This window comes from Macrobrachium nipponense, chromosome 35 (assembly GCF_015104395.2).
Source record: "Macrobrachium nipponense isolate FS-2020 chromosome 35, ASM1510439v2, whole genome shotgun sequence".
NCBI classification, from domain to species: Eukaryota; Metazoa; Arthropoda; class Malacostraca; order Decapoda; family Palaemonidae; genus Macrobrachium; species Macrobrachium nipponense.
In genome coordinates, this window is record NC_061096.1 from 5,194,332 (window position 1) to 5,214,272 (window position 19,941).

At 35.1% G+C, this 19,941-nt stretch overlaps 1 protein-coding gene across 1 annotated transcript in view; it reads left to right on the forward strand.

The window, feature by feature from the left end:
- Nucleotides 1-18,094: 18,094 nt before the first annotated feature.
- LOC135208401 (formylglycine-generating enzyme-like) overlaps nucleotides 18,095-19,941 on the forward strand; it is a 226,969-nt gene continuing 225,122 nt past the window's right edge. The window contains exon 1 of the mRNA XM_064240536.1: nucleotides 18,095-18,117. The gene's annotated coding sequence lies outside the window, so the exon portion shown is untranslated. The remainder of the gene's footprint in view (nucleotides 18,118-19,941) is intronic.

Genomic DNA, 19,941 nt, shown 5'->3' on the forward strand with positions numbered 1-19,941 from the left:
CGCAGTGGTTGACTGCGGAAGAGTCACAGTCGAAAGTTGTGTTGTCTTTCTATCACAAGTGTTCACAGAGGCAGACAAATGTTATCCTGTACAAATGGGTGTCTGACGATATAATCGATGCAAGCCATTAATCATATGATAGACAAATGCCAAAATTGAGCCTGTAGAGTTTTTATGCATATAATCATCAAGCTAAATAATAATAATAATAATAATAATAATAATAATAATAATAATAATAATAATAATAATAATAATAATAATAATAATAATAATTGGGAAGAAGACATTCTGACGGAAGTACCATCGAATATATTATCTGTTTCTACGACATTTAATTTGACATTTGATTTGTATAATTTTTCTCATCAAAGTTTAGCTAGTGGGTGAAGTTTGTAAAGTTTTATTTCCTCTATGACGTTTCAACTCGAGCTCTGGCAGCCTTCCACTGAGAGATACAAAAAGTGAGTCAATTAAGATACACACTACAAACGTATACATAGAAAGCAACAAGGAGAGACGTACTCTACCTGATCGAATTGAAATCTCTTTTTATGTTTTTGTCTTTGCCTGACCCTCCACACTTTTTCTTCTTGTTTCTCATTTTATAATCCATTCAAACTGATCTGACACCGCCTTCTTTGTTTGTTCCCTGTTAAATCTTCAAGATGAGTGGGCAAAGCTAACCTCCTGCAGTGATTAGAATGCGATTGGAAAGCAGGAGTCTCTAGATTTTAAAAATTTTCAATGGCCTGAATCACTGTCTCCATGACCTCTGCCACTGATGACCTGAGGTCGCAACAAGTGAAATGAAGCTCTGCCTATAGGCTTTTTTCTGGGTCGTGCACAAGACCTAACAATAAAACGCATGAAACCTCCTATAGCGTACCCATTTTAAATTTGAAATTCTACCAGTGGGGGTCTGTTCTTCTCAGAGTAATCACGCGTAGACCTAGACAGTTCAAACTTGCACAGATATCCGTTGACCAGGTAGAAGGAAAAGAAGCCGCAAGACGGCCGGCTGGAAGACACACACATGAAGATCAGTTTGAGAGACTGAAAAATCTAGCAGGACCCACTCTGATGACTTGCAGAGGGTCTCCAACATTGCATATCTTCGAAGGTGATGTGGGAAAAACCGGACACACTCCTACACGGTTACACAGTGCCATGAAAAAATTCCGAACACGAATGAGCCGAAGTGAAGTATCTAAATTGATAGTGTCGGGGCTCAGGTAAAAAAAAGGTTAGAGTGAGAGAGAGTGTGTGTGTGTGTGTGTTTGGTCCCTCAAGTGGGATGTAAGATAGATTATTTATAAAGTTACCCTTTAATGTAAAAAAAAAAAAAAAAAAAAAAAAAATTTAATTCTGTTCTGCGAAAAACATGCACAGAATCCTTATCAGAGCGGAAGTAGTTCACTGTTGTTAAAGGTGCTTTCATTAACTGATCTTTAATTTTGTGATGACATCGTGTAATAATGATCATTGCTGTTCAGTATGATGACATTGAAATTGGTCTTTTGTCATGATAGACCCATGTCTCTGTTCTAGATACTGATCAGTAATTTTTTTTTTATTTGTATCATTACTCTTTGATATAACACTGTAAGTAACTAATTGTCGACAAAACGTATTTATGTGTAATATCAAATATTAAAGTGCCAAGGTTTGGCATTATCTTTATGCTTGTGAATTAGAATAAGCGATGTATTCTTATGTATTGCTGAGGTTAAGGGATGTGTTTGCAAACTTGAACTAACATTTTGATTTCTTGATCCAGCTGAGAAATTAATTGTTGTATCAAAGCTAATTCATAGTTCATGGCGGAGTTGAAGTTGATTGAAGTAACACAGTATACACTTCATTTAAAGTTCCTTTCACCGGATATATCAATGAATGTAAAATTGCCGGTGTCAGGATAACTCTTTGATGTTTCGTCTTGTATCTAACATGATGAAATTACCGTAGCTTTAAATGAACACATTACTCAAGTGAAGTGTATTTGGATTAATGTCATGTTTTTGTGAAACCGTAACTACTTTAGTAAGTCAAAATGAAGCCTTATTCTCCTCGTTATTGAACATAGGTCCATTCCCACTGGAGGCTTGAATAGCTTGAGCTTAGTGAGCCTATAGGAAACTGAAACTGAGTTAGTTTCAATTCCATTATTGCCTACATGTTTGTACGCTGAGTTGAAGTCAAGAGCTAAGTTCTTTTTTTTATTTTCGTTTTGCTTGCATATTTCTTTTTTTATTGCCTGTTATTTGTGAGAAAATCATGTATTTGTTTTATTACTTCGTCCAAATAAAAGTGAAGTTCGTGAGCCCCATGATGTCATTAAAAGTCCTTCGTTTCTCCTGAAGTGTTAAGTAGCTCAGTGAATATTAAATTTCATGAAAGAAAGTAGAAAAGAAAAATATATTATGGTTATGATATTCTTCATCTCTGAGCATGTGACCGAGTGTAACTAGAGTCTGAAAGGTAAAAAAAAAATTCCATCTTCAAAGACATCGGAGAGAGAGAGAGAGAGAGAGAGAGAGAGAGAGAGAGAATTAATTTAATACCGTAGGGTCCATAGCAAGCATATACTAGTATAGTTTTTTTTTAAATTAACTGATTTCAGCTGACACAAGAGTTATGAGGAGATGCAGCCCGGAACATCAGCAAAAAATCCATGTGAGCAAATGAGATAAGAATTCTCAGTCTCGACATTCAGTACCAGCTCCAGTAGTGAACCTGACCAACATTTCATAAAGAGGCACTTCAGCAGAAGACGCTTGAAAACTATATGATTCCTCCCATTCTCGAAGCTCAATCATGAGCTTTAAAGAGAAAAGGTGTGAGATTATCTGAAGATTTGATCAAAGGAAAGCGCCTGTATAACACGAGGACGACAGTCAAGCAGGACTCAGAGGACCAAAGTTGGGATTCAGCCTTGTTCCGGTCGTTAAAGGGCTGAATGTAGGAGTAAACATTATCTTTGCCTGTCACCAGTCCTCACACAGGGATGCTTATTGTTGTTTCATACCCACAGACAAAACATAACATACATACATACATATGTATGTATGTAATGGTATGGTATCGTATGTTTATGTAATTTATTTAATGTATGTAATGTAATGAAATGAAAACACAACAATAAGCTGCTATTAAAAAATTTGGGTGTTTGTATGTGTTTATGTATGTATGTATGGATGTATGTGGGTTTAAAACAATAATAAGCATCCCTTTGTGAGGACTGGTGATAAGAAAAGATAATGTTCGCTCCTACATTCAGCCCTTTAACGACCGGAACAAGACTGAATCCCAACTGCAGAAAACTTAAAACAAAGTTACTCAGAAGGCCTATCAGCAGTACTTTAAATATATTTTACAATTTCCACATACCTTTGCTTGCACTCTCTTCAACATTATTGAGGTATTTCCCTCACATTTCCTATTCAACTCCATATATCTTCCTATGTCCTTGTGCTTTTTTATTATATATACATTTTATTATCCTATAGAACCCGATTTTCTCCACCAAACAATCTTTCAACATGGACAAATCTTTTAACCAACACTTCACCAATTCATTGGTAATACATTACATATATTTAAAAAAAATCACTGCAACTGAAATAAAAAATACAGCATTTACTATAAACTTCATGATTTCAACTCTACATGCCAGCATAACTTGTGAATTTCTTCGTAGGGTTATCTGACACGTACGTATAGTGCCTCAACTCAGGTGTATAGCCACACTTGTGAATCATCTGCACCTGAGTATAAAACAAATCTTACGCGACGTGGTCAAATTCCATGTCCTTTACTTTCATTATTTTTATGACTTTCTCTTTTCTTTTAAATTGGAATCATCTTTAAATAAGACATATGAGTCAGAATCTATTTTCAGATCCACTGACGGGGCGAATTTCTCTTGCAAGCTTACTCCCTCGTATGGGAGATCTCCCATTTCTCTATTTATACGATCCCCTTTCTCATTCTAATCACATTCTTCAATATTTTCATTAAGAACAAAAAAAGAGGGAGTGGAAAAACATCCCATTCATAAATTATTTACTTATTCTACTTAGTGGAACTACTACACCACTCGAAAACATTTTTAGAATCTGTAGACAACTGAGGTGTATATATATATATATATATATATATATATATATATATATATATATATATATATATATGATATAATATATATATATATATATATATATAATATTATATATATATATATATATATATATATAATATATATATTATATATATATATATATATATATATATATGCATATATATGCATATATATATATAACGTATATATAGAGGCTGAAGGCTCTTATACATTGCATGGTACCATGGCCGACATGAAATCGCAGACCAACACACAAGGCAATTGGAAGGATTAATTTAGGCACTGAATTAAACTCTGAACTACAAAAATAGACTTTATTCCTAAAAGATGAGCAAGTTTCTAACTATTACGAGAACAGCTAGATTAAGGTAATCAAATGAACAGAAAAATTAGACACCTTTTCTCCAGACTCCGACATATCTGTTCTACAAATTAAATAGTCACACAGTAAATAAATTCATCGCTTCATTCCGTCAATATACACAATCAGGTCTTATCAAAAACTGGTAATAATTCGGCTCACAGAGGCCGACAGATCGACAGAGTTCCTGTCAAGGGAAATATGGCTCTTATTAACACACATCAGAACTGAAATAGCAATACATTTTATAAATGAGTCCACAAAATCAAATTGATAATAATTCTCATGAATCAAACACGAGAGGAAAAGTTCATTACACCGGCACATAATAGAGAAGGATCCAATCACTATGGAAAGCCCTTAGAAAAGGTGAAAACGATGTACAAATGTACAAACACTTCTCGTAAGCCACACCTCCTTTCGATGACGTCACTGATATGTAACGCGTTTAATACACAGAAAAAGTTCGTGACGTAACTCATCACTTATTTCATAACTTTCGATATACAAAGAATAGGGATTTCTATATTCTATATTTTTCCCTTTGATCCAAGAATTAACTTTCTCAAAAGATAAAACTTATCTCTCGCTGGTTCCGCCCATCGGAACAGACTCATACACGAACACTTCGTTCGAGGAAATTTCCATTGCAAACTCAACTTTTAGTCAAGGTGACCTTAAGTGGCAAATCCCGCCAACAAAGACATTCTTCTCCCGTCATGACATCAATATTTCGAAATGTAATGTCAACCGATACAATGGTTTGCCACACTCGTTTTCTGACCATTTTCATAAGACAGCAATATATTTTAATGCACCCGATATATATATATATATATATTATATATATATATATATATATATATATATATATATATATATATATATGATAGGTATGTATGTGTGTGTGTTCCACGTTACTTTGAAATGCATTGAGCAATTTTAACCAAACTTGGTATAAATACTATTTATCATTTGGGAATGAACACTGTAGGATTAATTAAGACATCACAAACACCAAAAGAAGGTAGATGTAAGAATTACAGAAAGCAACAGATATTACTGTCTAATCCATAGTTTTTGAGGTCACTGAGTGAGAAGAATAGCAAAACTCCTGATGCCTTTTAAGTCCAAGTTCAACCCCCCGATTGGGAAGTAGGTGAGAAGGGGGTGAAATGTAAAAATAACCAAAACGACAGATCGTGGTGACTAATCATATAATTTTCAAGGTTGCTGAGATGAATAGTGACACTCTTGGTGCCCTTCAAGTACAAGTTCAGCCCTAATAGGAAGTGGGGTGAGAACAGGGTAGGAAGGGATAACATGTAAAAATAATTGAAAACAACAGATACTAGTGTCTAATCCATAGTTTTCGAGGTTGCTGAGATGAATATTGACCCTCTCCTGAAGACCTTTAAGTTCAAGTTCAGCACCAATAGGAATGGGGGATTGAGAGGCAACTATTTTAACAGGAATGAGAGATAGAGAGAGATTATCGGTTGTAATCAGAGATTCCCAGGCAGCACCAGGATGGTAAGCACAATGGTCTCTTAACTTCTCGAGTATTTAAATGAAATAATATTTCCTATTTCACTGCGAAACGTGACCTCATTCTGATACTCTGGATGCTGGTTCTAATCCTCCCATGGATGTCAGAAACAATTTATAGTCTTTTTACATTTGAGTCTAAGGCTTTATAGTGACAATCATATCCAAAAACTGTTTAGAATTCGAGAAGTAAAGACGGGCTTGTGCTTAATACAATTACATGTAAATCTAGTTAAAATTGACCAGTAGATAATATATCTACATATAGCTATATCTATAGCTCATATATATTGTTATGTTTGTGGTTTCTTTCAAGAGCAACGGATCTGAGTTGCGGTAATTTAAGGCCGAGAATGAATTGAGGAATCATAACACAAATTGAAAAATTAAAGATTATGGCTTAGGGCTGGTTTCAGAGTGAAGGAAGTTAGTTAAACTCAGTGGTTTAACATGCTTACTTATATTTCATTACCCTTGGGCAGTGTTTCTTAAAGTGTAGTTTGTGGACCTGCAAGGGTCCATGGAATGTTCAAAAGGGTCCGCAGGATAATTTGGCCGTCGGTATCAGATACATTTTAGGCCAAAACATGGCTCAAAAACATTTGTGGCCTAAACGTCCTAAATTCCTATTTTTGTACTACCAAATCCTCTTGACTTCTGACAATGGCACTTGTCAGATTAGTATGGATGCAATTTACAACTTTGTAGAAGGCAATGTACTGACTGATGCCCAGCCCCCAGGATGGGGGTCAGCAGGTGGGACTAGGGAGCATCGGGAGAGTCAGGTCACTTTCTGGCCGTGAGAAATCTCTCTCTCTCTCTCTCTCTCTCTCTCTCTCTCTCTCTCTCTCAAACAATTAATGAATGAATAAGAATGAAATGAAACAGTACCATGTGACGCATTAAGCATTAAGTACGGTTCGAGGTGTGAGGAGGAAGTGTTGCTGTTGAATTCACTAAAATTTGTGTACAAAATTAATAATGTGAAGCTTATTTTAAGTAGTGCTGTATATTATATCCTGAAAACACTTTTAAACCTAGGAGGGAAATTATCATAATAAGGGTTCACTACACAGAGTAATTTAATAAAATGAGTCCGCGGCACAAGAAAGTTTAAGAAACACTGCTCTATGGGAACTGAGGGCAGCAAGATTGGCTCGCTGCTGTAGACTGGAGTGGAGAACCGGAATATTCAGTTCTGGTGGAAGTAAAACAGTGGAGGTATGATGAATCCCTGGATCATGCGTTCACAACAATCCACTTTTCACAACAAGGCAAATGGTACAGCATCTGCAAACAGATCTTATGACGACATCAATACACTCGTTACAAATATGTGGAGGGGATCAGAAAATGCTTTGAGGACTAAACATGATCCTTTTTGTGGGAGTTTCATTACTGATTAACCACAGGGGTGTAGGGCAATGGCTTACACAGGATGAATGTTACGTCCCAGTACTATAGCAAAACTAATCAGTACGGGACACTTAATGATTCAAAAATACCATGGGAGGATACTTACAGCACCACCACCCTCAAGAGGGTAGCAATGAAACATAAAAGAATCAGAAAATGTAAGAAGGAAAGGCTGCCTCAAACAATCAACTTTGCATCTTACCTGATAGCCTGGGCTCATCCATCTTTAATAGTGGCACCATTGAGGGAAAGCACAATGGAGATGTAGAGCAACTGAACACGGGAGCAGTCTCCAAGAGAAGGAAGGGGGAGGAGGAGTGCTGTTGCTGCTGGGTATGGTGAGTCAAGGTCTGAGGGCGAATTTTTTGCTGCATGCATTTTTATCAGCTTTTCCCCAACTTCCGATCTGTCCAGTAGATGGGAGATGTTCCAGTGTAGTTACTAAGCTTAATTCTCGGAGACTGGCTTAATCGGCTTGGTAATCTGTCAAAGAAAATGGCCAGCAGCAGTGTTTGTGGAAAAGAAAGCTGTGAATCACAGAGATCTTTCATAGTGGTAGTGGACGAATCATATAGTGGCTACTGTTTTATGGATTTAAATTAATATTCAATGTTATTTTGACTTGGATATGTTCATAATTTAGAACACCTCCCCAATCTAGAGACCATTTCAACCTTGGATGGGTTGGAATGGCGGGAATGAGCACCAACAAAGGAAAATAACTATTCCTTCCACCCCTATAATTTACCTCATGACAACTTAAAATCAACTCTGCGCTCATGAAATTGCAAATTCAACTTAGCAAATGCTTTTTACTTTATTTGTAGAGTACTGAAGTTAATGGTACTTCTCGAGAAGTAATGAGACAATAAAAGTCTAACTTGACTTAAGTTAAACGTGAACTAGACAATTCTAAAATTACAAAGTCAGAACAGTAAATGACTTTGAAAATTATTTTGAAGAATTAAGAAAACAAAAGTGTGACGAACAGAGATAAACTTAAACCTAATACCTTTAAGACTGAAGTAATTGGCACACAAATATCTACCAGTAAGTTATAGTAGTTATTACTTATAAATTATACTAACCTTAAAATATATGATTAATAGTGTTAATCTTAATTCTATCATGCAGGGTACTGTTAGCTAAACATAAATTAAGGCAAGCTATTAGTAGGCCCCGATGGGACAATACAACACGTTCTTGGGTAGCTACTTTAACCCTGAATCTCATAATAAATGGCCTTAAGCCAGTAGGGCTATGTATTAAGATAAACAATTCCTTTTGATAATTTGTAAGGTGCTAAGTGGTACATGAATTTCTCCCTAGAGAATATGTATATATCTATACGAATATATATATATATATATATATATATATATATATATAGATAGATAAGATAGATAGATAGATAGATGGATAGATAGATATATCTATATATATATATATATATATATATATATATATATATAGCTATCTATATAGATATATCTATCTATCTATCTATCTATCCATCTATATATATATAGATAGATAGTATAGATAGATAGATAGATAAGATAGATAGATTATCTATATATTATATATATATATATATATATATAGATATATATAGATATATATTATAAAACCTCTTAACTTTTCAAATCCCCGGACATTTTTAAATAAAATTTCTGGTGAAAGCCTCGAAAACGAGAGGGAAGTAATTGAAGAGGATCTTAGAATCCCATCGGTAAGGGAATGAAAAATTCATTTATTTGCTTCTCCTTTCCAGTTCAAGGCTCCTAATAAGTGGTGAGATAAATTTAAGAATAAAAGAGGATGAAAAATATGCTCGGGTAGCAGTAAAGAAGATTACGACAAATTAGCTGAGGACTGGGTAACTGAAGAAATGTGGGGCTAATGGGTTAATACTTTAGAGAGATAATGTGTTGAAAAGAATTAAATGCGAAAAGAATGGTTATAGCACATAAAAATCTTTAAATAAACGCTACAAACAGAGGAGTAGGGGAGAGTGGGGCACTTGAACCATTTTTTGGAATTTTCTCCGTATACAAAAATCTTCCTGGAACACTTTGATCTAATACTTACCACCAGGAAGTTCAACTATAGTACCAGTTGTTCTCTCAAACATAAAGGGATATCATAAATTCTTGGGGGGAATTTTTAAGTTTAAACAAATTTTCTAGATTAGTTCAACCTGCTCCGTAGCTAAGGGGCAGCTTGATCCATATTACGTATAGAAGGAAAAATAGGCAAAGAGGTTAGGAAATATATCACATTTTATTCCTTGGACATATAATAAGAAAACTTCACTGTTTCTTCCTAGGCCTCCTGAGACTCTAACAACAATAACAACAAACAAAGCAAGAAACGATAAAGAAACTATAAAGGAACTATAAAACTAATTCAAAGAAGACGCACAAACATACTACAGCATACATTACAAAGATAACAATAATAACTTCTTTACATTGGTAACAGGAGCAACAAACAATAAATGAATAAATAATAAAAAGTTCCTTACACATGAAAAACTCTAATGGTTCAATGTGCCCCTATGTTCAAGGTGTCCCGCTCTCCTTTACTGATGCATCGTATATTGAGTCCTTGAATAAGACGGATAAAAGAGCTTGATCAGAAGGTTGTATGAATTACGGTAGATTTGAAAATGATAATACAACTGAGTATTGAGCATATACAGAAATATAATAAACGCAATGGGGGAAGGGTGGAATCCCCCTTGTCTTGCAAGTCGTGACTATCACGCCTCACGGTACCAGCGCAAACGTGCATTGACATTTTATTTATTCTCTCAATTAGCATAGATGGTCTGATTATAGGTTTTGTGTTCTTTGAAGTGTTCAAAAAGCAAAAACACAAAAACAAAACATAGAGTTTTTGGTTTCGAGTTAGATGTAAGCAAGAGTTTCATGTTACTTTTACTAAGAAATAAAAAAAAAATACGAATCTTACTTATTTTTGTACAGCGCCAAACCAAGATATTTCTCTATGGGCTGCTCTAGAAGCAAGAGCCCGTGCTGGCATAAGGCCAGCTTAATCTCAAACAACAACATGATACATTACCTTTCCGTTTATATAGCATTTATTACTGTTACTGCTACTGCATGCGTGTTAAGGGCGGGACTTACATTGGCGATTCGAGCCCGCGACCGTCGCGATGGTTTGTTTTTGCGCCAGTTGCGGGTAATCGCGGGCCTTGGGCTACAAAAAACAAAAACAAAAATCAGCTGATTAAGACAATAGTGCGACATACACAATGTATAGTTACGACAGTATTACGATTAGATTCACAGCTGTAGTCGTACACGTATATCGCCAATTATCTAGGCTACATCCACCTGTAATGTTTTTTTTTGTGAGGGGGGGGAGAGAGGGGGACGGTCAGATGTAAGGCAATTACGATCATGGGCGTCTACAAAAAAGAATGCAGAGGGTGGGGGCCAATGATATCGAGATCACTATGGGGGAGGGGCTATCCCCCTCCCCTTTTTAAAAAAAAAATGTTTCTCTAAGTGTTAGTAATATTAGAAAACTGAATAAACAGGCGAGAAATGTTCATGGAATTTTATTCATTTTACATTTTGCATGTGATTTTTTTATTCATTTTGTATTTTCCATGCAATTTCTTTTTCATTTTCCAGTAATCCCAGAGAGGGCACATGTCCTGCCCCCCCCCCCCCCACCCCCCCCCCCCCCCGTTGCGAACGCCCATGATTACGACATACTTAATACACACAGAAGTACGTAAACTGTGTCGTGAACATGTGGAATATGCATATAAGGAGTTGGTGGGAATTTGGCAGTCATTCCCGTTCCAGGCTCTGACAGAGGCACGAGATGGACGAGCAGGAAGTTTTGAAGACCCAGCAATATCTGTACGTGATATTAGACACCTTAAATGATGATGCTGAATTTGCACTGGCCATCGTGGATCATTACTATGCCATGTTGATGTTAAGAGTAATGAAAATACTGCGGGAACGAAAGCGCAAGAAGCAAAAAAGACGCAGAAAGATATGTTGGATGTGGCTTTATTTACAAAAAAGAGAGGAGAAAGGTTACTACAACTTGATGAGAGTTGGCAATTGAAACTCCAGGACTGTACCAGAACTTTACCAGGATTACAGAGGAGCTTTTCAATGCAATCGTTGTGTGCCTCGCCTTACACCAAGAAAAAAGTTCCATTCTGGAGAAGACTCATTGAGCCAGGCCTGCCTGTTGCAATTACCCTGCAATTGGAGAAGCGTACCAGAGCCTGGCCTTCCAATTCCGAGCAGCTCACAACACAATCTACAGTATCGTGTCTGAAACTTGTAGGGCCATAGTGACTGCATATGGAGGTGAGGTGATGCTGTTACCCACGACCCCAGAACAATGAAAGGAAGTAGCCCGTGGTTTTGAAAAATACCGAAATTTTCCACACACCTTTGGAGCAATAGACGGGAAACATGTCAGAATCCAGATCCCAGTGAAAGGAGGAACTCATTACTACAACTATAAAAAAAAAAATCTACTCTATAATTCTATTTGGAGTTATTGACGCTGGCTACAAGTTCATGTATGTCGATGAAGATGCCATAGGTTCCGAATCTGATGGTGGTGTCCGCTAAGATACAGCTGTGTCAAATGCTTGTTCAGAATGAAGCCAATCTGCCTGCCTCTGAAAGATTGCCAAACGAGACAAGACAAACCCCCAGTCCCCTATTTCCTCATTGGAGATGACGCCTTCGCTCTGAAGAATTATATGAGAAAACCATACCCTGCACAAAATCTGACAACACATGCGCGCATCTTTAATTACCGACTGAGCAGGGCAAGACATACAGTGGAGAATGCCTTTGGCATACTAGCGAACAGGTAGATATTGTTCACAAATACTATAATGTCTTTATTTGGTCTGCTTGTTATTAATATGAAACACCTTTTGTATACCATTTTTTTCTACGGAAATAATACGTATTTAACATTAAATAATTTTCGTATACCATCTCATAATTAAATCAATATTTTCCATTTGTCTCCCACAGATTCAGAGAGTTTCACACTCCAATACATCTCTGGCATGACCGTAACGAGTCCGTGTAACATATGTGATGTCGTTCACCCCTCCCAATGTGGGAGGGGGGCTGCACTGTAGGGTGCGCAGTTCACGGACACGATTCATACAAGTCTGCCTTTTTTTCAGTTTTGATGAACATATATTTGTGATACAAGATTTTCAGTATTTTTCATTGTCCAAGAACTTCTCATATATACATGAGCAACTCACAAATCAACCCTAATGGAAATATATATAGTAAAGATATCAATATTTTTTACCAATAACTTTTATTCAGGACTGCCACTGAATTTTCCCTTTGGAAAATATATAAGTCAGCGACTTCATTGCAATTTATATAAGTTATTGTTGTGAAGTATGCTAAATGAAAAGGCACTTTCTATTTCCATTAAAATTTGTAATTTCGATTTCCAGTATTCTTGATATACTTTGAGTATATTATATATAGAGAAATATGACATTGAATAAAACTCACAACAAAATAGGTTGGATAATAATATAAATATGTTATTTGGATATTTGCAAAGTTATTTAGATTTAGTTGTAGAATGTATGTACAGGCATTTTCTATTCTTTCCTTCTTTAATTATTCCATTAAATTTTGCCAAGGAACCTGCAGAGGATTTTACAGACTCACGAAGGTGATCACGTTGAGCCCTGCCAGTCAGGGATGCCCCTGGGGCTGTTGGGGTTCTTGGCCTTGGTCGTGCAGGCCCTTCAGCAGTCTGAACTGCAAGAGGGAATAATAAAAATTCATCATGGGCAGTGTAAATTCAGGGTGATGGAAGTTGTCAACAATCAGACTGACAAATTGCTGGTCCTGAGGGTCCATCTTGTTTCTCTGTCTGTGTCTGGAATGGGAATGATTGCCGAATTCCCACCAGCTCTTTAAAGTACCTATTCCAGCCTGTTCATGACACAGCTGCGTACGTCCCCATGTCCTTGTGTACGTCAGGTATGTCAGAAATAAGTCTTAATGCCTTCGAGACAGTAGCAAATGCCTAACCGAGTCGCAGCCCACAAAAAACCGTTAAATTTGGGCGTGGCCTAGAACATTGGTGACATACGTGTATGACTGCATATGTCAGCAATCGACGTACGCACGAATGTCGTAATTGTACATTGCGTAGGTCGTGCTGAGGTCGCAATCAGCTGATTTTTCTTTTTTTGTAGCCCGAGACCTGCAACTGATGGTAAACTGGGCCATTACAACATGCGCGGTGTGAAATCGTCAATGTCTGACCCAACCTTAAATATGTAATCTCATCTCGATATGTGAAAGGCTGCTGTAAATGGTTCATTGGATATTTGTTTATTTATTTATTTTTTTTTTTTTTGTGGCCCAAGGCCTGAGACTGATGCTGATTGATTGCCAAACCCAGCCTTTACGATGGTCACGGTCTTGAATTGCTGTGTGACTCAGGCATAGTAAGACAAAGATCTCACATTAAATGAACCACCAACCACTCATCTATGACCTTACCAAACTCCAGTGCGCAAATTCCACCCAGCAAAGATTTGGGGTATGGTATAACATTATCCAGAATAGAAATTAACAGTCTAGATGAAAAAAATATGAACTTACTGATGGCAAGCTCTGAGACTTCAAAACCAAAGCTTATATTCCATAACAAAGCTATAGTTGGAATATATCCCCTTAGGCATTAAAGAATACCAGCACCAGCCTCCCTTCAGAAAAAGGTATTCAACCTATCCACGGACTAGCCAACGACTCCAGAAAAACAACAAGCAAATAGTAAAACAATAATTCATCTGGCACAAAATGTGGGCCTAACAATGCCTCAAGTGCCAAACAAACAAAAGAACCAGTGGCACAATGGTCCATATACATGTTCATGACTACATATCGTTCCACACATGGTCAGAAGCAACATAATACACTTTCACTGAGGAACTCCTGAAGTGCTGGGCCATCTGCTTTGACATACCTGGCAATACAACCTACGATTGAGGACCACCCTTCATCTCCAAGATATGGACCACCCTGGCCCAAATTAATGGGGCCAAGAATCCCCACCCCCCTACCCCCTCAACACCCTTTATAATACCGTCACAAATAGCATGGCAGAAAAAAAACCGCTCCCTTACTGCCAGATGCAGTAAGGGTATTCGACAAAAAAATTCCAGGTTTAACGTAGGGCAGTGGCCTAACATAAAAACCTTCAGGTGTATGTTTGTATGGTGTTTTTACGTTGCATGGAACCAGTGGTTATTCAGCAACGGGACCAACGGCTTTACGTGATTTCCGAACCACGTCGAAAAGCAAGACAAGCCGAGAAGCCACCATGCGTACTAAATATTGCTACGCAACAACCCGCACAAACCTACAATAACGACCACATATGGAAGAAAAACGAATGTAGGCTCCAACTCCATGAACAAAAGGACTAGGGGTCATTTACCTGGAAGGTGATGAAGCAGCCTTTGTCATCCTATCAGTGCGGATGTCAAGTCTCACTTCCACAAAACACGATCTATAACCAAATAGTTTCTTCAATCCGTATCCTATATGCTTTGTTTTTTCGTGAATTCCTTAGGTATAGTGAAATAAAAATGCCACTATGCTAAATTCGTATATTCTAGTGCACTTTTGAGGAGAGAGAGAGAGAGAGAGAGAGAGAGAGAGAGAGAGAGAGAGAGAGAGAGAGAAAATGTTACTACAATCAGTTTGCTTTGTTATTCTCCCTACTCAGTTTTATTAGCAAATGCATTTCAGCAAAACGGTGCTTTTTCAATTTTTTTTTTTTTTTACCTAATAGTTTTGTGCTTTATTTAGAGCCATGTAACTAAGTCCGTACTGTGGAGACATGTAAAGTAAGTGTTCATAAGAATCTGTAATAATTCTGTACGTGAATTCTTTATGTAAAGAATTTAGTATTTTCCAATTACAAAGCTTTTCAAATATTTATCTTTTAGTTTTTCAAAGAAGGATTACTGGTTTTACTTTGCAATATTTTCAATTGTTTAGAAACCTTTCCAATAATATAAGAGCGAACATATTCTGTGCCCCAGACCATCATGGATAAATCTTTATATGTGCAACATGAGAATTACATAGGTCTTTTTGGTAGGTTTTGAAATTTATTTGGAAGTGTCTTTGAAAATTCTATTTTCTAGTATTATTTCGTATTACCACTCATTCGATGTATTTAACAATATTTCTATTTTTACAAGCTAACATATTGATTGTATGTGCATGCCATTCTATAATCATTTGTAGAATGTGCAAGTCTGGTAAAAGTTAAGAACTTTCTAAAATATATTTGAGCTATGCAGTCATATTTGTGAATCATCTTTGCAAAATTGTTGAGGTGTTCCCGTAATTTACCAGAAAGCTGAAAAACTGTGGGAGACCCTGCAATTTTCTCATTTATCAAAATGTTTAATGTGAATCGATCCTACGGAACTTGAGGCTGAGACCAAGATCACAATTTGAGAATTGTTCTGCATGTTTTTAGCCTGGAAAATACTAAATCTTCAGCGTGAGACATATATCTACAAAATCGCGGTAGACAAGACATTGAAAATTTTGTGTATCACACATAAATATATGCATCAGTTTTAGTGATTAAAATCAGCGCACACATACACACACACACACACACACACAACACACACACACACACACACACACACACACACACACACACACACATATATATATATATATATATATATATATATATATATATGAAGATATGTTCACTTTCACTACTAGTATTTCGATTGATGTACGGTTTTGAAGTGCCCGTGCTGTCATACGACCATGTAGTACTTGACTTGCAGCAGACTTGGAACAGAATTTCCATCTATGAAAAAGATAACTAACTAAAGAGAATCCAATAACAAGATTCGCCTTCGGATGGGAATCGTATGACTATTCTTTATTGGTAACTGAATAATTTGCGTTACGTTGGGCTTAAAAACGTGCGATAATAATTCTTAACACTTTCGTGACAGGCAAATAGCACAATGTAATATCTGTATACATGTTTCCCTGCAAATCTCGCAGGTTTCCTTTAATAATAATAATAATAATAATAATAATAATAATAATAATAATAATAATAATAATAATAATAATAATAGCTCCAGGACTCATGCAGAAGAGTGTGATCCTAGAAACGGCACACATAGTAAGAAAAGTGATGGACTCCTAAGGAGGCAGGATGCAACCCGGAACCCCACACTATAAATACCACCCAGTCGAATTGGAGAGCTGTGATAGAGCAAAAAAAGAAAAAAAAAACAAAAATAAATAATAATAATAATAATATAATAATAATAATAATAATAATAATAATAATAATAATAATAATAATAAGCATTTAAAGTATCAATGAGAGGCTATAGAGGGTTAGTTGCTAATGTTATATTTGCTCGGCACATAATGCAATAGATAGTGTCCCACATATGTGTGGGTGCTTGTGTAGAACGAGCTGTATAGAAGCAGGAAGTGGGAGCTTAGCGTTATCATTGTAAACAATGTAATTTAATCTATCTGATATCATCACGAAAAGTCCCTCCTTTCTATGAGTTGTTGACCTTTTATAACGACATTAGTTTTCGGGCAGGTGCCATCGTTTGAGTAGTTACCATGAAAATTGTTGCGATTTCCATCAGGTGACAAGCAGACTTGCTCGAGAAGCAGGGCACCCGCAGTATATTTTCTAAGGCGGGTCAAATTACACATATATATATATATATATATATATATATATATATATATATATATATATATTATATTTTGCTACTTTCAAAACACATACATCCCCTCTTTGATTGTATAAAATGTTAGAATAGAGTTTGCAACATTTTTTCAGATTCCTAGCTAGCATAGAGTTAGGATGTTTAAAATGTGTGTTCAGATTTCACATAACATAATATAAAAAGAATATATAACATAGTATGAAAAGAGAGAGAGAATAACTTTGTCCATTCGAAACTAGGATTGTTTCCCTATTATGTCAATGCCTTGCGATAAGAGACCTCAAGGTCTCGCTGTGTTTTGGGAATTCTGTCATCACGTCTGATAGGGACTTTTGCTCGATTTCTGTCTTGATCGGGTACGTGTCTTTGTTGAGCTGGTACATACATGAATGTATGCTCGTTTTGTACGTGTTCATCTTTGCCGAGTGCCATGTACAGATTTCACAGTTTATCTGTAAAGTTGCTTCACTTTTCGAAGCTTCTAGAAAGAGTTGCATCATCTTTTGCGTCCTAAAACGTTTTGTATAATCTCCACTGTCCAGCTTTCGTAAGGAAGGATTTTCATTACATATTAGAACCGCGTTCCGTTCAGACATCTCTCCTCTCTCTCTCTCTCGATCATCTCTCTCTCTCTCTCTGCCTCGCCATAATTGATATTAACATAATGTAAAATGGTCACTCGTAACTTGTAGATTTCAGATTTGATATTTCTTAGAGTTTATCTAGTGTTATTTAGTGCTTTTTGTGGAATCTGAACAAACATTGTGTGTAACGACGCCTGTTTTTGTGAGTGTGAAACAAGCTGCAGCAAAGAAAGAAAACTGGTATACCAATAAGGTAAAGTGTGTTATATTTTTATTAGTTGCAACCAATATCTTGGTTATGATGGTTTGGTAAAACTAATATCTAATGGTTATGATGGTTTGATAAGAAACTAATAACTATTGGTTATGATGGTTTAGAGAACTAATAACTAATAGTTACAATGGTTTGAGTAAAAAGATTTACATTTTTACACATTGCAAATTTTTGTGTTTTGTGTTTGTTTCATTTGTAGTGCATTTATCCATTTTCTTATTGAATTGTGTCTTTTTATTTTATATTCTGTGTGATTAATACTTTTTGCAATTTTGGTATTTTCCACATTTTTCTGTGTTTTCATTTGCATTCAAAATTTAATTAACTTAGTTATTTTCATTACTTAATCGTTGCACGTTTAATTGAATTTAACACTTGTATATAAATTTGCACTTAGAATTCTTTTCAAGTTTTATTGTTGTTTACCACTTGTGAATTAATTTCCAAATTTCAATTATTGCCTAACACTTTTGAATTTTGATTGAATTAATTTTCTTGAATTTTGTGACAAATTAATTTTGATTTAATTTTACTTAATTGACTCAAGAATTAATTAAACTTTGCTTTGTTTTCAAGTAGGAGTAATTTTCCCTGATATTGTGAATTTCACTTATAATTTTGAGTTTAATAATAAATTTTTGTATTTAAAATTTTTATAAGTGTTTTCTTTATTTTACACCAGTATTTAATTATGATTAGTTTAGGTAGAAACATAGAGTGGTAATTGATCTGTTTTCCTTCAATTTACTTGAAGTGACTTAGAACCAGGGAAGTACTTAGACTTCTGAAATCAGGGAAATACTTAGACTTTTAAAGTTGTTGATGGAGTGGTGCCCCTTGATTAATTTTAATTACTTACAAGATTACCTCACACCTGTTTTGATGAACTTGACTGATTTTCTGCAATACTGGTAAGTTGTTAAGGATCACTGTTGCCTTTAGAGTATTCAGTACCTGTGATGAGGGTTCAGGAGTCTGGCTGTTGTGAGGTGGTAACAATTAATGAATGGTAAGTGTAGCAACCAGATACTTGGCACTTCGGGACAATATTAGATATATATATATATATATATTATATATTATAATATCTATATATATATATATATATATATATATATATATATATATATATATATACATATATATCTATATATATATATATGTTATAGATATTATATGTATATCCATATATATATATATATACATATATATATATATCATACATATATATATATATATATATATACTATCTATATATATATATAATATATATATATGTATATACATATATATATATAGATATATATATATATATTATCTATATATATTATATATATGTATATACATATAAAATATATATATAATGTAATATACATATAAACGCATATTCATATCTAAATATCTATATCTATATATACATATTATATACATATATATATATACTACATATATATATACTATATATATATATATATATATATATATACATAGTGTGTAGATACATATACGCATATATTTATTATCTCATATATATATATATATACATATATACATATATATATATACTACATATATATATATATATATATATAGTCTATATATATACACACATATATATATATGTGTGTATATATATATATATATATATATATATATATATATATATATATATATATAAAGGAAGAGGTGTCCAATCAGACGACAGTCATGTACACGTGTTTTATTATTAAGAAACGTTTCATGTTGTCAACAACACATCATCAGTCTGCAATTGAAATTCAACATTAAAATAAACTTAAAAAT